This window comes from Pangasianodon hypophthalmus, chromosome 10, assembly GCF_027358585.1.
Source record: "Pangasianodon hypophthalmus isolate fPanHyp1 chromosome 10, fPanHyp1.pri, whole genome shotgun sequence".
In the NCBI taxonomy this organism is placed as follows: Eukaryota; Metazoa; Chordata; class Actinopteri; order Siluriformes; family Pangasiidae; genus Pangasianodon; species Pangasianodon hypophthalmus.
Genome location: NC_069719.1, coordinates 18,852,737 through 18,877,027, shown reverse-complemented (window position 1 = coordinate 18,877,027; position 24,291 = coordinate 18,852,737). Strand labels below are relative to the sequence as shown.

The 24,291-nt window shown below is 39.6% G+C and overlaps 1 protein-coding gene across 3 annotated transcripts in view; it reads left to right on the top strand.

Moving 5' to 3' along the window:
• The first annotated feature begins 3,544 nt into the window (after nucleotides 1-3,544).
• Nucleotides 3,545-24,291, top strand: part of bahd1 (bromo adjacent homology domain containing 1) — a 42,879-nt gene continuing 22,132 nt past the window's right edge. Inside the window, exon 1 of one of the 3 annotated variants that reach the window (XM_026934039.3) lies at nucleotides 3,545-3,936. The gene's annotated coding sequence lies outside the window, so the exon portion shown is untranslated. Of the gene's footprint in view, nucleotides 3,942-5,152; nucleotides 7,812-24,291 lie in introns of those variants that run through there. The other 2 variants (XM_026934038.3, XM_053237714.1) reach the window with 2 other exon arrangements.

The window sequence follows — 24,291 nt, the reverse complement described above, 5'->3', positions numbered from 1 at the left end:
CATCCTACTCTCTACTGCTTCACTGAAAGTACATGCCATAGACCCTGAGTCCAACATTCCCATCATCTGGATTCTGTCATTCACATATACAGGTGCATAAAACAACTCATCAAACACTTCAAGAGTTTGCGTATTCTGTGCGATCACTTTAACTTCAGCTGGAGCTTGCGCACATGCACTTTCATAAACTTGCTTAATATCAGCATTTTCGAGGGTTTGTTCCACTCTACCTATACGCCCCCTCTCCAAGTGTGGGCCGACTATTTTAAAGTCGGTGAACCCTGAGGTGGCTGTGCAAACTGGTTGCCAGTGCTGGGTTGACTATCTGCACAATTCCTCTTTATGTGACCAGGTTGGAAACAGGCAAGGCGGAGTCATTGTCGTCGACAGTGTGCTAAAGTTGAATGCTCATGAGAACGGCATACCTTACATACTCTCAAAGTTGGTTGGCTTGGTCGAGGACACCTCATCTCCGCTTCACTACTCTGGGAAAGAGCGCAGTCAAGTAGACTGATAAGCGTCTTCATACAATTATCATCATTCAGTGGAGGAGACGGAGTAGTAGCATTAACATTGTCAGACGGCACAACAGGGAAACCACTGGCTGCGATCTCATTCTCTATAGGTGACTGGGTATGAGCTGTAGCATTCCTCACAGCAACATTCCGCTTGGATTTGACCGCCAACTGTTCCTTTTGCTCAGTCTGATATCTGTCAAGATGCTCTTGTACTTCACTTGCTGTCCACTTATCTGGTGCTTTCAAGTGGAAAATGGCCGACAATGTTGGGTCCGGGCAGTATTTGACAAACATCATGGGTGCCTCCTGGCATGAGTTATCCATCTGTCGCCCAAGCCTGTTTAAAGCCTCCTCTGCAACATCCACTGCTTTATTTAAACGGACCCAGTACTCGACTGGATTTTCTCCCGCAACAGGAAAGGCATAGAGGAAAATCTGACCTCGCTGAAATGCTGTTTCAGAATATCAAATATCACTTTGGGGTTCTCAGAGGGTCTTAGGGAAGTGTTACTGTGAAGGTTTATTCTAACAATGTCTTTGGCTTTACCCATCAGCCTCGAAAGGATTTCATGATGATGCTCCAACATTGGTATGCCTCTTTTCCGCAGGTAAGTGTCCACTAAATCCTCCCTCTCATGGGGGCTCTCTTACTTCAGACTGCATGACCAATTTAACTCCTGTCAAATTAAGTGAGGGTGCCTCTGAGAATGACTGACCTGCACTTAAACTTCGAGTCTGTGCATTGCTGGTTTCTCTTTCCCCACACCTTTCCCCACTTTGAGCAGAAATTATAGTCTGTCCTACTTCCTGAGCAATATGTGTTATGAGGTTATACCATGCTGCATCATTTAAGTCTGGGCTGACCGATAATGGATTACTCCTTAACTGACTGGGTGTTTGTTCAGTTACTCGAGTAGAACAGAATTCAGGCGTTCGTTCTACATTACCCCTCCCTGCAAAAGGTGTAAATGAACGATCACTGAGGAGTCTCCCCCTCCCAAAACTTGAATCTGACATGTCCCCTTCAACATTAAAATTCTCTGCATTGAAATCATATGCCATCGTTCCTCTTTAACGCATAAGTTATCAAACATTGAGTAAAATTTTCAAACTCTTTAAGCACCAACACAGCAAAATCATTAAGGAAACTAGAGGAAGAGAAATAAAAGTAGTAGTGCTAATTGTGTAGTAAAGTGTCCAGTTCTTCAAAAGTGCACTACTTTATGTTACTGTTCATCGAAACCTTGACTGAAGTGCAGCATCCACCGGTGACCAAACAGCATTGATCCTTGGACGAAGATCTGAGGCGAGCTGATCTTCATCTGGGTCATGGCACCACTCTAACCGGCCCCACACTGACACTATTACGATCTGCGTTGTGTTACAAATGAAGAGGCGGATCACAGGAACTGCTGCTGATGGAGGGTTTATTAACATGGAGCATGCAGATGCTGGATGGAATAGAAAGAGAGTACAACAATGGGAAATGATTTTGTTCTGTGATTTTTCCACTTCTCCTCAGCGTGCTCAACGTGGTCTGAGTAAAAATCACAATATCAAAAATAAAATAAATGAAAACATGCTACCAACAACAGTGCAAAATAAATCGTTACACACATTTATCTAAATGTATGATATAATCTTCTGCAACAAATTGATACAACATGAATAGAAAATCGAATGAACAATAAACCATACCTGGATGGAATAGAAAGAGAGTACAACAATGGGAAATGATTTCGTTCAGTGATTTTTCCACCTGGACAGATTAAACACCAGGTAATTGATTAGCTAAAATCACCGTATTCTGCTAACGCACATACATACACTCAAACCGCTGTACTTGGTAATAAAATGATTAAATCTCATCCATCCACGCATAAAACGATTCTTATTACATTTATAACACTCTCAACAATAATATTTTTGTGTGTTAAGTACTTAATGAAACTTCTGGTAACTTTTACAAACTTATATTCAAGGAGCACCGCTAACTGCTTACCTCTCCTCAGCGTGCTCATCGCGATCTGAGGACGCAGCGCGGGCTGAACAGAAATGACATCACGATGTAAAATTAATATAAAACTCTTTCCCCAAAAATGATACAAATAAAGTACAAAACTAAATTATAACGTTTTCATGAACAAACTAATATAAAGTAAATACATGAAAATTGAAAGGAAGGATCATTAGTGAAATACATTAATTTAGATCGTGAGTACACACTCTTATTAACATCCGTCACCTAAGCAAACCAGAGGCGACAGTGGCAAGGAAAAACTCCCTGAGAAGATATAAGGAAGAACCTTGAGAGATTCAAAAGGGAACGCTTCCTCATCTGGGTGACAACGTATAGTGCAATTATAAATAAATCCCTTCTACAACTGTGTACTAAATGGACAACAAGTGTACTTGTAAACAACTAACTTGCTTACATGTGCAACACACCTGTGTACTCTTACCTGGGCCATGTACCTCAATGCAAGAGGTGATCCAAAGAGGAATTCTGAATGTATCGCACAGAATATATGACAAAGCTTAATATTTTTGGGGGGCGGGCGCTGGCATGGTGGCTTAGTGGTTAGCATGTTTGCCTCGCACCTCCGGGGTTCGATTTCCACCTCTGCCCTGTATGTGCAGCGCTTGCATGTTCTGTGCTTTGGAGGTTTCCTCCAGGTACTCCAGTTTCCTCATCCAGTCCAAAGACCCTGATTGGCTCTTTCAAATTGTCCAAAGTGTGTGTGCGATTGTGCTCTACGATGGGTTGGCACACCATCCAGGGTGTCCCCCACCTCATGCACCAAGTCCCCTGGGGTAGGCTCCAGGCTACCCGCAACCCTGTGTAGGATAAGCAGTAGAGAAAATGGATGGATGGATTAACATTTGGCCCATTTCTGTTCAGTCATGCCATATCTTGGCCAAATGTACCAGATAACATCCACATGGGGCCAAAATATGCTTGTTATCTGGGTATAAAACGTTTATAAAAATCTAGTCACTTGAAATGAACTTCTGTGTTGTAAGATACAGTAAAATTCAGTCTATTGTACACCTTCCTGGCAGGCACTTTTTTCGATTTAAAAAAAAAAAAAGATGTGCATCGATTATATTAGCTGTCATGGCCCTTTAAGACACTCCATATTGCCCTAACATGTGATGCGTCAACACTGGGGGAACGGATGGTGCTGTTACGTAAAGCGTAAATGACTAAATAAATAAATAATAAAAAGAAAGTGTTCGTCGGTTGTGCTCAGGTGTTGGTCTGATCTCCTGAAAGCCGTTTGATTGTGTATCTGGCTGGCAATGCGCGGGAGAAATACAGCCAGAGAACAGAGTGGATAAAAACGACAGACTGAATTAAGCCGTGACTGATCCATGCGCTCGCGAGGAATGAAGCAGCCACCTACACACTGCTAGGGTAAGGTAAGGAGACTGAGCGTTACACCAACTTTTACTGTGTCGCTTCATAATGTAACGGGACTTATTTTGCTATCTTCAGTTGTGTTTTGCATTTTTGTGGATTAGTCAGGGGACAGTTGTGCACCACGGCATGGTTAAGTTAGACTGATATGTTTTGTCTTATCGTTTAATGTTCTTTACGAAGAGACACATCGAGTTTGTGTGAAAATAAAGTTAAAATGTGGAGGGTATTACCGGTTAGCTTTGCCTCTCCGAGTCCGGCTGTCTGACTGCGCTGTTAAAGCGAAGTGGTAATGGGAAATTTCCCGGAAAACAATCAGCCAAAGCTTTTCAAACAAATAACGAAGCGCCTGTGTGAGAAGAAAACACTCGACTCTGCGCTTTTGTTGCTGCTGCTGTTGTTGTTGCTATTGTTGTTGATGTTGTTGCTGCTGTTGATGTTGATGATGTTGTTGCTGCTGCTGTTGTTGTTGTTGATGTTGTTGTTGTTGCTGTTGTTGTTGTTGCTGTTGTTGTTGTTGCTGTTGTTGATGTTGTTGTTGCTGCTGTTGCTGTTGATGTTGTTGCTGTTGATGTTGTTGTTGTTGCTGTTGTTGTTGTTGCTGTTGTTGATGTTGTTGTTGCTGCTGTTGCTGTTGATGTTGTTGCTGTTGATGTTGCTGTTGTTGATGTTGATGATGTTGTTGTTGCTGTTGTTGCTGTTGTTGATGTTGTTGCTGTTGATGTTGTTGCTGTTGTTGTTGTTGCTGTTGATGTTGTTGTTGCTGTTGATGATGTTGATGTTGATGTTGTTGTTGCTGTTGATGATGTTGATGTTGATGATGTTGTTGCTGTTGTTGATGTTGTTGCTGTTGATGTTGCTGCTGTTGTTGTTGCTGCTGATGTTGTTGCTGTTGATGTTGCTGCTGTTGTTGTTGTTGATGTTGTTGCTGCTGCTGTTGCTGTTTTTGTTGCTGATGATGTTGCTGTTGCTGCTGTCGATGTTGTTGCTGTTGCTGCTGATGTTGTTGATGAAGACGCTAATGTTGTTGATGTTGCTGCTTTGTTGTTGTTGTTGCTGGTGCTGCTGTTGTTGCTGTTGTTGCTGCTGATGTTGTTGCTGCCGTTGTTAAGGTTGTTATTGTTGTTGTTGCTGCTGTTGATAATGTTGTTGTTGCTGCTGTTGTTGATGATGTTTTGGTTGTTGTTGTTTCTATGTCGAAACCCCCAGAACTCCAGCTAAAGCTCAATGTCCATGTCTGAGTGTTAAGTTTAGTAACAGTGACAAAAGCTGAACTGAAAACTGCTACCTCAGCCTCAAGCCCTGGTTGGACAGCATTAATCTTGCATCCTGAGTTATAGTAATTACAGTCACTTACCCGTGCTAAAGATCTTTTTCTTTTTTCAAAGTCTCCTTCCACATTCAGAATGCCCCTGTTTTTCTTCCTCCACCCCTTTTCACAAAGCCATGCGTCATCTGATAATTGTATCCAGTTAGCTCCTTAGTTGGAAAAAACATTTTGACCTTTTGTTGCCGTTTGGCTGACTTGTCCATGTATCCATAAAAAATTTAAGTATCTCAGAAAATTATGAAACAGCGGATGCTTTGGATGTTTCTTTGAAATTCAGCTTCTTCACGCTGCCTATTTCAGGAGTCTTTTAAGATTATTACTTGTCGCTTTTAAAATCTTTTTGATCCTTAAAAAACTCTTGGCCAATTTCTGTAACAAATTGTGCAATAACATCCCTGCTGAAAAAAACATTAGAAGCCCTCAGAGAGTTTGTAATGGTTTTAATGGTTATACTGGGGATTGTAATGGTTTTAATGGAAACTGTAATGGTCCCTGTGGGTCTCTACTGGTAATTTGTTGCCTTATTGGTGGCATGTTATGTCGAGTGGATACCATTAAGGACAAATAATGGTAATGTTTTAATGGTCAACAGCTGATGGTTTGTAATGGCATTTGTAGTGGAAACCATTAGAATTTCTGTGATGGTTTCTATGGTTTTTTTTCAGCAGGGGTATCTCCATGTCAGATAATATGATGATGATCCTCTAATGATAGATCTGTGGTTAAAGAAAATGACTATGTTGTGCGTATGCATGTGCGTGATCCAGGCTAGTGAAGAAAATGTTGCATAAACAGAACCATTCTTCACAGTGAGCTTGAGAAAATAAGGGTTTTTTTTTGTCTAGTCATGTTTCGTTTACGTTTTGCAAATGCAAGTACTGTAGTCAAGCATTGTATTAGCAGTCACACTCTGAGATTTTAATAAAAATGTCTGACACTGCCAGAACTTTGGCATCATTGCCGTCTTTGCTTGCAGTGGCATTGTATGAACATAAGATGTAATATACCTAGTTTAAGGCACAAGATCAAAGCCCTGGTCCTGTACACCCTGTCCTGTACATTTTAGAGATTTCCCTGCTCACATACACCCACTTCAATCCAGAAAATGCTGTTAATTAGCTGAGTAGTTGAATTAGGAGGGTTGATAGCGAGGAACACATTAAAATGTGCATAACAGGGGGTCCTCCAGGAATGGGGTTGGGAACCTGTGCTGTAAGGCATGAGAAGGAAAGTCAATCAAATTTCATGATACCACAGGAAATAAATGGGCTGTTATACTGACAGCAGCATGTGTACTCACTAACTGTGTATTCTCTTATGCCAGAATGTCTTTAAGTAACATTTGGACATCTTGGAAACTTTGTGAATTTATAGATTTCCGCTTTATAGCTTGCAAGAGTTTAATCACTGAGGAGACATGCAAGTATTTAATACGTTACCCCAAGACACGAGGGCAGGCTGCCATCCATACATGGTGAAGACTCGGAAATAAATTTTAATTACCAAAATAATAACCTAAATGTATATTATTGAGGCTGCACACAGGAAAGACTGTCTACAGTCTGTTTCCCTGGGTGGTGTAATCTACTGAGCAAACAAATGTGAAAAACAGGGGAAAAAAACAGATAGTTGGTTTGTTCCTATGCTTTTGATCACAGCTTTAATAGGGCCACCTGTGAAGTGCTGTGTGCCAGTCCAGACTTCATTAAGACCAACAGAGAGCCCTGAGAGAGCTTTAGCAAACAAACATGTGTTAGATTGAAGGATCCCGCGGGATCTAACAAAAAAGTTGCGGGATCAGGATGTTTTTACTTTTGTGTGGACGGGAACAGGTGGTCGGATATGAAGCTCACAGGACCAATGTTCATTAACATGGGAACGCATTGGGTGTTTGCGCCTTGCTTCCCAACACGTTTACAGCATTCATTCATTTATTAGTAACTGCTTTATCATGGTTAGTGTCACTGTGGTTTAAATTATTAATTCGTTTTTATTGTGGGAAACAGAACCAGCTAAGTACATTTGAATATATTGCTAGCAGGTACAAGCAAAAGTAATAACTACAGGAGCAGATAGGTTGCTCAGAATTTCTTTGGGAGTGAACAGGATTGAAATGAAAAAAAAAAAAAACTGTCATGTGTACACCTCTAAATTAAGCTTACTTTCAATGCTTTTACTGTAGCGGTTAAGACTAGGGAGCATACCTTTTACTGCTAAGCTCTATGCGTGGGTTGATAAAAACACCTACCACATCAATAAATGTAAATGTACTTTCTTCACTGGGAGTTGTGCAAGATCCCCAGTTTGATTCCTGGTTCATCAAATCATTGTGAAATGTAGGTCAATTTATATGATCTTGACAGACACATAGTCAGTTTTTTCTGTTGGTTAAACAAGCACACAAGCATGATAAGATAAAAGCGTTACCAGATAACGTGAATCTGGAAATCTACTGAACTGAATGTCTGAATTCTTTTAACAGAAGTGCAGTCAATAGCAGAACCTGTAACCAGAAACCCCAGGGCAGAAAGCACTTGGACAGGTATGGGTATAGCACAATTACAGCACATTCTCCTCTCCGGACTTGCTGCTAGCTGGTTGCACAAGCTTACTAAAAAGGGTCTAGGAAGCCGCTGTTGGCTCATGACCCATTCATCATCATGAGGTAGAAAGTCATTGCGGTCTTAAGGTGCATTCGGTCCTTAGTGCTCTTTGTGCCAGGTCCTCAAGTAGAGTTAATGCAGCCATTATTTATCTTTTAGTAAAAATATCTAGATCTTGTACAACCTAATTTGTCCTTAATAATAAACAACAAATTAAGTGTACATGATCAGTTAGCAGGTGTCACCTAGATATTTGCCATTTACATATTTTGAAAAAAAAAAAATTAAAGCAACTTTTGTTTAAATCAGGGGTTCCTAAAGTTTTTGTACGTACAACTCCAAATGAACATTAAGAATTTTCTGTGAAACCTGGATCACCCTGCATTTTAAAAAAAAAAAAAAAAAAATTCCAGATTTATAATTTTAGACTACTGTAACATTGTCTTGTCAGCAACATATGAGTAACATAAGTGAATAAAAACCAAAGGAATATTCCTTGCAGTGACTTACCGGTCTAGTGGGAAGGTTGATCATGTGTATGTCTTGACACACCTTTTTAAAAAGTCAGGAGGTGTGCTTGAAAGGGTGCATCACTCTCCACTCTCACATCCAGCGGGCATGTGCTGAAGCAGCAGCAAGGCGAGCGGCATCGTTCGCATACTTGCCTGCCTATATTATATACACCTGGAGGATTAAATGTGACATTCACTAGATGGCACGTCAGAGCCAAAACATCCCTCTCTGTCAGGTTTCCAAGTCGAGCTGTGAAATGTTCAGCGTTTTCGTGCACATCGACGTTAAGCAAACTGGCAAAGTCTGTAGGAACGTGGGGTCTCCTAAATCCCTAATTTGCATTATTAATAGATTTTGCGTAACATGTTATTATGGAAACAGAAGTATTATACCTGCTACATAAATAAGTTGATACAGTTCACAATTGTTTGAATTGCATGCTCTAATTGATGTGGTTTTTTTTTGTTTTTTTTTAAATGCATAGGACAATGTATGCCCCAGATTTAAGGGATATGTTTTGTTATGAAATAACTGTTTTTCCCCAATCATGTGATTGCTTTTGATGACAATAAACATGTTTTTCGTTTGTAATTTTGCAGATATTGAAATCGATCAAAAACCTGAAAATATCCTTATGATTACCCATGTCTTAGAGGATGTGATCAGCCGTTGAAAATAATTGCTAAGCTATTTTATGGCTCAGCAGTGTTAATTGAAAGGACATGAATTACAACTGACTCTAATCATTTCTCATTTCACATGATTAATATCACCTATAAAAAGTTCTGCTCCACCTGTTTAGATGATGCTTCTCTCTCCATAACCATTGTTCTTTTGCACACAATCAGCTCAGGAGTGTATCCTGTTCAAACTAGCGTTGGATATCATGCACATTAAAAAGATAATATAAACAAGCTAACAAAAATAAGTGGTAAATCAGACTTGAGTATTTAGGGCTTGCAGTGTGAATGTAACATGTGACATTCCTGTAATACCTAATAAGTGATTAATGCTATAAAAGGGATTCCACTACCCATTCGTTGCATTACAAAATGTCCCCACAAGAGTAGGAAAATCTGACAGTGTTGACCTTGTGGGGACAAGGTTGGTCCCGAAAAGGAAAACTGAATTTCTGCAAAAACTGCAGCTTAAAAAATAAAGAAGGAAAAGTTTTCCTTTTGGTTACTGAGGAATTAGAAGGCATAGCATTAAGAGATGGATTAATATTTATGTCAATGGAAGGTCCACACAAGGATAGTAAGACAAACGTGTGTGTGCGTGTGTGTGCGTGTGTGTGCATGTCTGTTTTTTTGGTTTATGGGTCCCTTTTGGGTTCATTTTATGGGTCCCTTGACCACATCAAGGTCTTGATCCACAACGGCACCCATAAAGATTCAATAATGTTTAAATCTGGTGATTGAGGAGGCCATGGAAGGTGCTTTACTTCATCCTGGGGTTCAGCAAAACACTCTTGAATAATTTTAGCAAATTATATGAAAACATCATCAGGAAAGAGTGTTTGTGCTGTACGGTGCACCTGGTCCTGGAAAAATTGCCTCATATTTGCTGGCTGTTATACGACCATGCAAAGCAATCACTGAACCTAATGATTTGCACAACATGGCTGCCTGTAATGTTACAGATCTCCCATCATACATAAGAGTTGGCAGCAGACATGTGTTGAAGGCATCCTTTGGCTTCCTCCAACATATGGAAATATGATAAAAGTTGTCTATTGAGAAAATATTGTTTTTTCCATTGCTCAGAGGTCCAAGCTTTGTGCTTTGCAGACCAAGTTATGCAACTGTGCACATTGGCCTTTAATACAAAAGGTTTCTGCATGGCAGCCCTGACATAAATTCCATTTTTGTAAAGTTTGCAACATACAGTTTTTATTAAGACTGGGTTATAGAGGTGCTTGTTGAATTCAGTGGTTATTTTTGTGGCTGTCTTTTTGGGGCATCTCTCTTGTAAAGTGTTTGTCTATCTGAGATGCTTTTGTGGTCACCATGGTTGTAAAGAAAGACCGTAGCCTTCCTGTCAGCTCGAACCAGTCTGGCCATTTTCCTCTGACATCTCTCAGCAACAAGGTGTTTCTGCCTCTCAGTGGATTTTAATTGTTTTTTTTTTTTGTTGTTTTTTTTTGCACTATTCTGTGTAAACTCTAGAGACTGTCATGCATGAAAATCCCAGAAGATCAGCAGTTTCTGAAATACTCAAACCAGCCCATCTGACACCAACATCCATGGCACAGTCAAAGTCACATTTTACCCCTTTCTGATGTTTGATGCGAACTTTACCTGAAACTATTGACCTGTTTCCTCGTGATCTTACACATTGTGCTGGTGCCACCTGATTGGTTGATTGGATAATTGCATGAACGTGCAAGTGTGTCAAGAGCACGATGACGTTAAGAGATAGCATACTGTATGTGTGTGAGTGTGTGAGTGTGTGAGTGTGTGTGTGTGTGTGTGTGTGTGTGTGTGTGTGTGTGTGTGGAATTATTGCGCGGATACAGAAGACACAGTAGGTGAAACTGAAATTAAACAGATAAAATGACACAAATGCCATCACAAGAGCCATCATCTAATAGATAACTGAATATCAGGCAACAGTAATTATGGGACTCTGTAGATGAGAGAACCTTGAAGTTGAATCCAGGAGGAAATGAAGCAAGCTGCCTGAGTGAACCTTAGAAAAGGCTTCTTCTTCTGTAGAAATTGGCTTCAGAGTCTACAGCACAAGGTGTCTACAGCACACATTACTATAAATATGTCTTCCAGAATTATTGGCACCCTTAATTAAAATCATTGTATTAAATAAACATTGAGCCCAATAATTACAGTTTTATAAAATAATAGTGTCTTCTCTCGAATATATATATATTTTATTTCATTCACTCTCAATTCCCAGAAACACTGGTGTTGCCTTTTACCATATTCTGTTTCCCCGGGGTATAAATATGGTATGAGGTTGCATACATGTGAAGTCCCCATGCCACTCATTAGTACAGGAAACTAAAAGAACTTTCAACACACACACACACACACACACACACACACACACACACAACAAATTGTTTTTGACCTGCATGAATCAGGTAATGGGTCTAAAAACACATAGCAGTTAAAAATGACATTAATCACAACTGGACCGTAAGAAAAAAGCTTCACATGTCTGAAACAGCTGGAAATTTATCAGGGATCGGACCCACACAGCACACTGTCCCCCAACACAGTGAGGAGGATCATGAAGAGCTGAAAGATCGCAGTTTTAGAATTGCAGAGTTTACTTGATTGTTGTGATTGTCGAGTTTCAAAGTCAATTCCACTTTCACTCCACAATCCTTCTGAGAGAATCGTACAAAATGCAGCACCTGGACTTCACCTAGTGTAACTACAACTGCCATAGTGTGTTGTGGTCAAGATGAAACCAAAATCCAAATTTATGATCATGCACATCATCAGCATGTTTTGTGAGAAAAGGGGATTGCATACAAGGAAAATTACATGATAGATACTATAAAATATGGAGGTGGGTCGAATGCTTTGGGGCTGTTTTGTAGCTGGTTCAGGGGCTCTTGTGAAGATTGATGGAATCATGAATTCTGCTAAGTACCAGGATATTTTAATCCAAAACCTGGTTGCCTCAAGGAGGTTCAGACTTGGCCATAGATTGAGCCTTCAATAAGATGATGAGAGGGAAAAAATGCTTCCAAATCAACATAGAAATGCTTGACAGAAACATAAAATCAAAGCTTTGAGGTGCTCATCTTAGCCTCCGGATATGAACCTTTCAGCTGAGATGTTTATTACCAGACTGTGCTACATTAAAAGCTGTACTTTGACTATTGGCAAGTCGAAGAGTTTTCTAATGTGGTTTTTCTTTATTTGCACTGTCAGAGATTATATATGAGAGTCTCTCAAATAGCGCTTCTCCACCGAACAGCATGGCTAGACAACACCACAAATTTGAAATGAAACCAGCCATATTTCATTTGATGTGAACATGCTGCTTTTCTATTGAGTGAACTGAAAGCACAAGACATGGCAAGTTTGTGTTAATGGGAGTGTGGACACCCAAGCACGAGTGTGAGAATTCTTTAATTCTTGAGGGAGCGTACAAATGAGTAAACCTTCACTTCACTGCTGCCCACACACCCAACACAGCCAAGTGTGCCAATACTTTCATCTTCAGCTCCATTATATTATAGCCGATGTAGGGTGCAAACAGAGCGAATGGGAAGCCTTTTAGGATTTGCCTTTGAAGATTTTTTTAATCACGAGAAAGAGATGCAAGATCCAAAACATTCCTGTAGCTAAATAAAAATGAATCTGAAACATGAAGTTGCTGCTTAAAACTGTGATGTTGCCATTTAAAATGATTTTTGGGAAACTTTGGCAGACAGTTACAGCTAGATTTGTGACAGTACCAAAACCAGGTGTACTATTGTGGCTATCGTTACCAAACACTTTGCACAAAAATAATAAAACACACACACACACACACACACACACACAGACTAAACATCTAGACTAACAGACTAAACAGAGTCAGAGTCAGTAATGTACACAGCACTACATTACAGTCTCCTTTTTATGAATTTAAAGCACTCAGGATAAGGAACTCAGGGAAAGTTTGATGTCAGAAGCTGCACAAAAATGTTAGATATAGCAGTTAATTATTGCCCAATATTGTACTATATTAAGCTTAAAAAAAAAAAAAAAACCTCACTCTTCAAGTGGCGAGTAAATGCACAGAGAGACATTTGCAGCACTTGCAATGTGCATGCAGCATTAGTTCATAAGGTTACAGTGTTTTGCATGTTTAATACCTTTATTTTGAATACTGACGTTTTATCAGCCTCCTTCAAAATGAGGCTACATAAAAATTAGACGATTCATTTGTAATGGCAATCATTGGAAAGCTTCATGGGTCACTACACAGAAAACCCGGTTAATCATATACCTGAATGCTGTCTAACCTGTCACAAGCTAAGGCGAAGGTTGTGATACTTGTCAACCAGGTTTCTTGCCTCATTGCCTGAGTTGCTGTTTTGCAGTAGTGGGATTTGTGTCTGTTTGCCTCCTGTCTTCATCAGCAAGGTAAGAAAAATTATGTCCGAATATACTTTCACAGAAAGTTCCCACAGTTATTATTTTTGTTTGCACCTGATTGCGAGATTTTCTAATGAACTTAGTGGGTTCTAGTTCCTAAAATATAAACAAATTAATAATTTACACTACAGAGAGCCATTATGAATGAATGAAGAGCTCATATGGTACGTGGGAAAGAAGGGTAACTGAAAAAGCACAGGTACTTGAGCACAGCACAGCTCGCATAGCGGTGGAAATGGCAATGACATGGAGGATTATGGGTAATGCACTGAGATGAACGGTTCCTAACCATCCAGTGGAAGAGCCTTAAAAAAGTAGTTACTTGAACACTCTATTGTTGAAATAATTTTAGCTTTACAATAAAAAGCTTTATTGAGTTACATCGTAAGCTATTTAATCGAAAGGGCTAGGTGACTGGACTGGACTTTTTGTAAGACATTTGCTCATTCTGGGAAATTTCCCAGCATTTCAGCCACTATTCAGTAGAACCACAGGGATAGAAATAGAATGGTTAGAAGAGGAAGAAGAAGAAGCACTGTTTTGTTATAGGCAGAAAAAAAATCACTGTTTTTTTTATTTAACAGATTTATGGTCAGGCTGAAGTTTTAGGGTTATTTTTTTGCACGCTGGCTATTTACAATCTATAAATGTGGAAAATCTTTTTTTTAATACTTGCTAGCATTCTCTGCATGGGATGCTATTCTAAAGCCTGTGATTCATAGGCTTCATTACCAAACACTCTTAAATCTCTTGTTTTTTTTTTTTTTTTTTTACAAATCGCGACTGCCCTAAAACATTTCGATCGGTGTCTATTGGTTACACTTATGTTTACACTATTTCAGCTACTTGTATTGTACTCTTGTACTCTTTGCACTATTGTCACTAGGATTACTTTTAGACAGAACTGTGTACTGGTCGGCGCTGTAGTCATTGTAGTGTCTTGAGCTGTCTTGTGCTGTCTGCACATGTTTGTACTTGTGCACTTTATGTATAAATTATGTCCCTTGTAGTTTTGTGTTGTTCTGTGTCATCTTGTATGTCAATGTAGCACCTTGGTCCTGGAGAAATGTTGTTTCGTTTCACTATGTACTTGTATATGGCTGAAATGACAATAAACTTCACTTGCACTTGCACTTGCACTTGCACTTGAACTCTAAGTTGGGCATCCAGCCAGGGATTTGATGTTTTCAGGTCTTAAATAACTCCATGCCAGAGTTTTGGGTTATTATTCTGCAGAGTGATCCTGATCCAGATCCAGCTAGCGAGTTTTGCATGATTTGATTTCATCCTGTTCATGCCTTCATTAATGAAGATTAGTGAGCCAATTCCAGCCGGAGCTGTAGATGCCCAGTCTTATCATTCTGTGGACTATTAAAACCGCTAAGGATGATGCAATTTTATGTTACAACATTAACAATTTTGTTATAAAAAAAAATCAGTAACAATGACTTATGGCAGTGGCCATCCATCTCTCTCTCACCAGAGGCTAGATTTACAGTATATGAGAAAAAATGGGAAACAAACACAGGCTAGTTTGATTTTTTTTTTTTATTAAATAAAATGAGCTTTTATGAGTTCTAATGATGTCTGGGTAAAAATAGCTGCTGTCAGGCTCATTTTATCAATGAGTGACTATATTTAGCCAATGCCTATAGCCAATAGTGTTGCTAAACAGGTTATAGTTAGACAGTTTAAAGTGTGCTGCGAAGCACCAAGAGCCTATTTACTGAATTTGTAATTTGGTTTTTGATGTGTTGGCCTTCTCAGGGCATGGGCCATACTATTCAAAAATGCTACCTTACCAGCATATATTGTAAGAATATTTTCCTGTGAAAAAATATATCTATATTTTTTTTCAGATGACTATTACCCTTGTATAAATATCGTATAGACCTATGCAATTTTTGTCCTCTGTTCATTAGAAAAAAGGCTGTGATCCCATCCCAAATTTTAAAAATATGGCTTCTGCATAGAAATTAACAAATCTTGTAATCCTGAGGTATAAGAGCCCTGAGGTGACTGGCTGCATGAGTGAGACCTGCAGAAAAAGAGGGAAATACAGTAGAATGTTTGGACAAAGCCTTTAAGTAGGCTAGCTCACTTTATTTGAAAGCTATTCAAAGAAACCATGCTGAGATTTATTACAGTAAACAGGCCAGAGACTCAGAGGGAGATGCAGAGAGCCATCACCACCCCCTTTCATGAGAGTAACAATACTGAGCATATTGTTAAGCCAAACATTATCCCGTTATAATTATTAGCAGTTTACATTCTAGTAATACTACCAGGCACTTCATGATTGACAGTAACCTAAAGGTTTGTGCCTTCATGGTGGTTTATTCTGCTATGTTTCATAACAAAAAAAAAAAAAAAGGATGTGATTGATTTCGGTGTAAATCACAGAGCAGCTGATTTGACATGAGTCATCTTTAACATGGATTATAACTCTCCAGGAAAACAGTCAATCAAATGTGAAGGAAATCATCATTGACGGTTGAGCAAATAATCACTGATCTTGTATAACAGGCAGATTATGTGCATGAAATTGACTACTAGTGCATAACCACCTCAAATTTACACGGCATGGATTGTAATAAGAAACCACTTCTTCTTTTGCGTCATGTGATCTTATTACTTTGCATTTGCATATTGCACAGAACAAGGCTGGATATATACTTGCTTTTAACTGAGCATGTGCATAAGCAAGATGACTGGGTTAGGATTAGGATCCGGATCCACAATGGACTGAATAAACTGTCTCAAATCAGATACTTCTGTACAATTCTGGATCTTTTCGAGTATCAACACGAAATGATTTCCCTATTACACTATTTATTTTTAATAATAATATAAAAAAACATCTCATGTCTTCAACCTGTAGTTTTCATTTTAAGATGCAGCTCATGAATAACCCCAACTACTGCAGAAGGTTTTACGGAGAAACTAACAGGTCATCAGTGTATTTAACATCTCTGTGCTGCTGCACATTGACAAATTTGTATGGCATAATAGTGAACCATAATAGTGAACCATAATGAAATCTTTAAACATCTGTTGGACAGGGATGTTTTGGCCCCGACCTGCACTCTATTGCAGGGGTCATCAACACGCAGACTCCAGTCGCCAGCCATGTATTTGAGCAGCTCAGCAGAGTGCTTGGGAAAAAGTACTGTAGCAGAGCACATAAACATATGAAGAAATCGGCCGTAATTGAGTGATGCTAGTTTTCTAAACATGAATCAGCACGACTTCTGTAGCAGATCAAGTCAAGTCAAGTGGCTATTGTCATTTCAACCATATACAGCTAGTACAGTACACAGTGAAACGAAACAACGTTCCTCCAGGACCATGGTGCTACATAAAACAACACAGAACTACAAGAGACTACACATTACTACATAAAGTACATGTGCAGATGTGTGCAAAAAGCACAAGACAGTGCAAATAACTACTAAAACAGGTCAATAGGCACAGTAAGTGTAGTGACAGTGCAGCACCGACCAGTGTCAGATATAATAGGTAGTGCAAAAGAATAACAATATAATAAATTGCTGTGAACAACCATGCATAACAACCATGTTATTCCGCTAAATACTAAGCTTATACCATATATCGCCATAGCAGTTATTGAGGAAGCAGCCAGGTATTATATACAATATTTTTATATTATATACAATATTTTTATAAATACAGTAGCAGCAAAAAAAGATGCAGAAATGTGCAAAAATTGCAGAGGGAGTGGGATGTATTCAGTTGTGTGTGTGTGTGTGTGTGTGTGTGTGTGTGTGTGTGTGTGTTTTGTCAGTCCAGTCCCTGAGTGTTGAGGAGTTGAGGAGTTATTCGCTCAGAAAGGAAAGAATTTTCATAGATTTTTCATTTGCATAGATTTTTCATTCCAGTCGTGCTTGATTATCAAACTGTTGGCATGGCTTGTTTAAAGTCACTGAAGAAAACAGTGTTTAAAGATGATTGGACAGTGAAGTATGCAGTTGTACTCCACATGTCAAATTCAAAACAGGTGTCTGTTCAGCGTCTGTGCTAGAAATGGTAAAATGAAGCATGACTACGAAACAAAACACAACCACTTCAAACTTTCTTATTTATAGCCATAAACGAATCATTATTGGGTAAACATTAAAAGATAACTGTTAGGGTCATTCGGTTTTGTTAGTTGCTTATCCGGACCTTTGTGGCAAGGATTATTTTTAACAAATATTTGATGAATACCCCTGCTCTAATGGATATTGCGTTTAATCCTTCAGAAGAATATGAGGTACGCAGATGAATATATGAACAATACCGCATGTGTAGTCTCGTGTCAAGGTGAACACTAACCTGAGACTTTCTTTTTATCGGTTGCTTGAGAATGTTTGAATTCATCCTGGAGTGTGTGTTGGGCGTATTATCAGAAATAGTTTGGAGTGAATATGAACAGGCAAGACCCAATAGCAAACCTTAGGTAATCGTGATTCTAGTCATCGGTGATCATGCAGATGGATCCCATGGTCTCGTGAATTCACAATAAAAATTTTTTTAAAAAGCTAAACGTGCCTGAGGTATTCTGAACTCCTTATACCACTGAGTTTAATGTGGACAATAGTTTAGTGTAGTCTGTTTGGTGTAAACGTTTTAACACTTCTGTTTACAGCGCCGTTAAAGGCATGTGATTGCTGTGTTGGTGTACGTAAACTTCACAGCTGTGTGTGTGGTCCTCTTGCAGTCCAGACCTGTTTGCTGTAAATCTTTAGGGCGTCAGCATGAATGCGTGTCTGCTTTTTGTTCTGAATTTCTATTGTTATTTAAGGAGACGACTGATAATTCACTGCTTTGTCAATAAATACAAACATCTTGAAAATATATCTTCAGTAAGTCACTCAGGATAAGAGCATCTGCCAAATGGTGTGAATGTAAAACGTAAATATATCAGGAAAAAGACTTGTTTTGCTTGTGATCTGTCTCCTCTGTGACAGTGCTGTCTGCCACTGACTTGCATCGACTTTGATTTAATCTCAGAAGAAATTCTCCAAGGTGAGAAATTGCTCAGGCCAAATCAAAAGCAGCTCTAGTACATCGTGCTAATATTTCAGTGAGGTTTGTGCCACTGTGGAATGTTTTTCATTACCTTGAAGGCTTTTGGCTTAGACAGTTCCAACTCTTGCGCATGCTTAAAGAGGGATAATTTGTTTCATATGGCTAATCTTGAAACAAATCAGACTTATCCCGATCGCTTTCCAAAGCCATGGCAGTGAATTTACTAGTGCGTTGGGATAAAGGAAAGGAGGCGGTGCGAGGGGGAGGGTTACTGAATACACACTCAGCTGTTTGCGAGCACAGTGCAGCTGAGATAGATGCGAAGGATCGCCCGGAGCTCTTCAGTCTGTTATCGCTCTTCAAGTGATTACACTGAGAGGACGGTAAATCCTGTTTATGAGCCACACAAAATGCTTTCCTAGCGACTGAGAGATTCCGGGCTCCCACTGCAAACCGCCATGCACATGGGCTTTAAAGTGTCACGTACCAAAAACGCCTCCTGTTCGAAGACACTCCCAGCTTTTAGTGTGTGTGTTTTTTGCGCAACAGCGTTTACCTTGCGGCAAGGTATTGCATATCAGTGAAGATAAATGACCTTCCATCCGTCCATTTTCTGTACCGCTTATCCTACACAGGGTCGCAGTCTATCCCAAGGAACTCAGGGCACAATTGCACAAACACTCATTCACAATACAATTTGGAAATGCCAGTCAGCCTACAACGTATGTAATTGGACTGGGGGAGGAAACCGAAGTACCCAGAGGAAAGCCCTGAAGCATGGGGAGAACGTGCAAACTCCACGCACACAGGGCGAAGGCAGGATTCGAGCCCCACCCCCCTGAGGTGCGAGGCAAACGTGCTAACCACTAAGCCACCGTGCCACCCATAAACGACTTTTTTACACTACTATCAATTGCCTTTTTACTCTCAGATTTTGTAATGCTGTTTGAAAGAGGGATCTTTGTCGTTTTCCCCGGCATCCTGCCTCACATCTCATCTCTTTGAAGACAGGCTGCTTAACATCCTACAAGGCTTCTTGTGTCATGTCCTGTCAGATCAGAGGTGGCAGAAGTCCATGAGTCTGTGCCAACACAAGCAAACGTATTGCAGTGCACGAACACTTTCAGTCCTCTCAGTAGGATCTTTCATTTTGAGAACATCATGGCTATATTCTTGCTTCTATAGGTGGTGGAACTGGTGCAGGACAAAGCTTCAGCAGCACAAAGTAAAATTTAGTAGCACACAGACAACTACAGTTAAAACATTTTATCATTAAACAAATTAATTGTCTATGCAAAATGTGTGGTGTCTTAGGAGAACCCTTGACTTGGTGAAATCTTGACCTTTTCATTTACAGTCAGGTCCATAAGTATTTGGACAGCGACACAATTTTCATAATTTTGCCTCTGTACACCACCACAGCAGATTTGAAATGAATCAATCAAGATGTGATTGAAGTGTAGCCTTTCAGCTTTAATTCAAGGGGTTTAACAAAAATATTGCATTAACCATTTAAGAATTACAGCCGTTTTTACATAATGTTTCTGAATCATATTTACGTCCACTGATAGTCATGCCTTTATATTTGCTTTTTGTATACATTGAACTGCTATACGCTATAACATTCATTAATTTAGGTTGATTTTAAAATACACTATATGATCAAAAGTTTGTGGAAACCTGACCACAACACTCGTGCTTTTTGAACACCCCATTCCTGATTTGCTGTTATAATAACCCCCACTCTTCTGGGAAGGCTTTCCACTAGATTTTGGAACACGGCTGTGAGGATTTGTGATCATTCAGCTACAAGAGCATTATTGAGGTCAGGCACTGATGTCGGGTGAAGAGGCCTGGTGTGCAGTCAGCGTTCCAGGTGAGTAGGGGTGAGATCAGGGCTCTGTGCAGGCCACTCGAGTTCTTCCACAACTTGGCAAACCATGTCACCTCGTTTTGTGAAAAGGGGCATTGTCAGGCTGGAACATGTTTGGGCCTCGTAGTTCCAGTGAAGGGAAATTGCAATGCTACAGCATACAAAGGCAATCTGTACAATTGTGTGCTTCCAACTTTGTGGCAACAATTTGGGGAAGACCCTCCCATGGATGTGGTATTCAGGTATCCGCATACTTTTGGCCACATAGTTTATTTATTAAGCTATATACACTCACTCTCCACTTTATTAGGAACACTGACACACCTGCACATTCAACTGTCCGGTTTGGGTGAGTCTGTGCTCATGATAGCCTCAGATTCTTGTTCTTGGCTGACAGGAGTGGAACCTGAGGTGGTCTTCTGCTGTTGTAGTCCATCCACCTCAAGGTTTGATGTGCTGTGCATTATGAGATACTTTTCTGCTCACCATGGTTGTAAAGAGCGCTTATTTGAGTGTATCAGACTTCCTGTCAGCTCAGACCAATCTGGTCATTCTCCTCTGATCTCTCTCATCAACAAGGTGTATCAGCCTGCAGACCCTCCACTCACAGGATGTTTTTTTGTTTGTTTTTTTGCACCATTCTTGTGTAAACTCTAGAGACTGTTGTGTGTGAAAATCCCAGGAGATCAGCAGGTTCTGAAATACTCAAACCAGCCCATCTGGCACCAACAACCATGCCGTGGTTAAAGTCACAGAGATCACACTTTCCGCCATTGTGCTGCTGCCACATGATTGGGTGATTGGATAACTGCATGAATATGCAGGTGTGAAGATGTTCCTATTAAAGTGATCAGTGAGTGTATTATTAAATGTTAATATAGATGTAATACATATTAGGTGTAGAGTTGTTACTATTATTGTTATTATTATTATAGTATTGTTATTATTATTATTATTATCATTATTATTATTATTTACTTTCTGGATTTTTCTTTAGATGTAGTATATGAATTAGTAGTATACAGCCACACTTTGTAAATCATAGAGTCTATGAGGCAAATTAGAATTGCAGTGAAAACGTTGACAAACCCTCCCATATCCCTTTAAGCAATATCACCACTTCTCATGAGTTACTCTTTAGGGAAAAGGGGCAGACGTTTCAGTCTCGTTCCAAGCTAATGTCCGGGCCAGAAAAATGTAAACAAAAGCCTGTACTGAGGAAACTAGAGCCACAGATCCACTGCATGATGATATTGTGAGTCGCCATTTTTTGGAAGTATCCTTGGAATGATATAATTATTACAGATCTAGAAACATTTTTAAACATTACAAGTTTAAACTTGACCTTTAAACCATCTCTGCAAGAAAATTTTTCCTCTGCTTTAATGAGCTGCTATATTTTCTGTGTGTGTGTGTTTATACATTATGTTAAAAAAAATAGTGTTTGGGGGGGAAAAGCTAGACTGTGGAATTGGTGTCGGAAATAAAAAAAGATTTTAGCTATACAATAGAGGATTTTACTTTACAAAATGATTAATGATAAATTCAAGAGTTTTATCTTTGAATGACTTATTAAATGAGAGTTATATGAAATCCAGGATTTCATGATTGACACGACTGAAACCTCTTTTTATGATGTTACTATAACACTGTGTTGAAGTTTAGTGAGTAAGCAGAAACACACAACCTATGCTGAAATATATCTGCCTATTAAAGAGCTCTTTCTTGCAATGGAACGTTGAAATATGTTTAATAACACATTGGCTGTGTTAGTTAACACACTTAAATGCTGCGAAGAAGTTGAGAAGCCTTGCTGCTTTTTGCTGACAGCGTGATTCCACTGTTTGCCATGTCTCATGTTATATTAGAGAGGCAAGAGAGCAGGGAAGTGAAGCTGTGCTTTCTCCTGCTACACTTCCGCAGAATGGAAAATCGCACCAGAAGTGTTCAGATGGCTTCAGTATGTGTGTAATGGCTGGTCGGAGGTTGTCAGTTGGGTTAGAGCAGTAGCATTCTGGGTGGTGACTCACCGTGTTAACCTTCGCACCTTTCGAGCGCTGCATCAGTGACAGATCCACTTTTCAAATGTCAGTGTGCAGATGGATGGAATGTTACACTGGCTGCTCCACATGGTGACAACACTAATGGGTCTTAATTGCACAAACAGCTCCACAAACGACATGATGTTATTAGTGTGATGGCTTGAATAAGTGCATGTCACAGTGATATCTGTCTGACACATCTATGAAATTCACTCAAGTTAGTGATTCTTGGTACGCATGGTGTGCTTAAAGGATTGGTTCGAGGTCATTGTCTTGTTATTAATGCAAGATCTCAGGAATTGCATTCATCCATGTGTCTACCTTCACGTGTAAGAAGAGCGGCATGCAGCAGAAATGCAGCCCTTTTCTCCTCTCTGTGCTAATGGGCTTTGATAGATGCTAGATATGAGCGCTTAACAGTAAATCAGGTGACTAATGCCTGCTACTTGGTCGCTAAGGTCAGTCTTGTGGAGGCTGTGAGTGGCCTACGGACGTCAACGTTTTAGGCTTTGTCTTAAACGTGTCTGAAAATGATTCAACTTCATAAGGTGAAATTCCATTCAGTACTCTATCTGACTCTGTCTTGTAGAATCCTTTGCTATGTTACTATGTGGAATCAGCATTCCTTCTACATCACATTGTCAAGATGCAGTCATGTGTGCAGGATGTTTGTTAGGTTGCTGCCTTAATCACTCATATGAGACAGGGCAGGTTGCTGGATGTATGTTTACATCTTTATTAAGATGGATGCAGCGAATTTATTGGTAAATCGTAAGAGGGTGCATTTACACAAGAACTGTAGTATTCGTGAAAATCAGAAAATAATATTCGAGAGGTCCTAAACCGAGGTTTATTTATTTGAGAGGTCCTAAACCTCGATTGATAAGCTTCAAATCATAGTCTGTAACTGACAGCAGTTACTGCAATTTTATATACAGATGGTGTGGACAAGTTTACGTAGCTTGCTTACAACACACACGAATTTAGTGAAACTTTTCTGAAACTCAGCCATTTAATATTAAAGACTTGAAAGAAAGCAATACAAAACAAACCCATTAAATAAGGCACATAGACTAGTCATTCAATTAGGACAAAAGTAATGGCACCCTATTAAATGAGCAAGTGTTAGTGCGTATCTACTGTAGCTGACATGCGGGAAAGGCTGAGCTGCATTACTGGAAGATTTAGCGCACACCGCATGCTTTCGGTGTAATTTTGTCATTTTCAGCTCTCTGTGAGATTTGCCTTTATGGAGTTTTGTGAACCTAAATCAGCTGTGCCATGAACACGCTTGGCATTTTACGATTGTGCGGCATTTATCAACATAGACACATGAATATGGGGAAAATCAGTGGTACTGAAACGTTTGTAAATCTAGCAGGAAGTTTTTAGTTTTTTTTGACCAATGAATACATTTACACACATTTACACACAGCTTTACTAAAAATTGAAAAATGAGGCCCAGTGTCTGGACAAAATAAAGAATGTAAGCATTGATGCACATGTAAACATGCCTGTGTAATACTGATAGTCGTGACGCTGTAGTACAGTAATGAGATTTTCTGATTTCAAGGTGGAGTTCATTTTTGATAGACTACAACTGCTTTTGGCAGGTATATGTATGTGGTGTGTTAAATTTCCTTTTTTAGCTGGCTGATTAGTGTGGCAGAGGGAACAGTGAGTTATAAAACAACAGCTTCACCATGCACCTCTTCTTATTTACCACACCCAGCTGTACTCTAAGGCACTCTCTCAACTGTTCAACTGATTCCTCTGATAAAGAGAATGCTTCATTTTGTTTTGTTCTGGTTTTTGTCAATTCACCCACCTATAGTCTAGCACA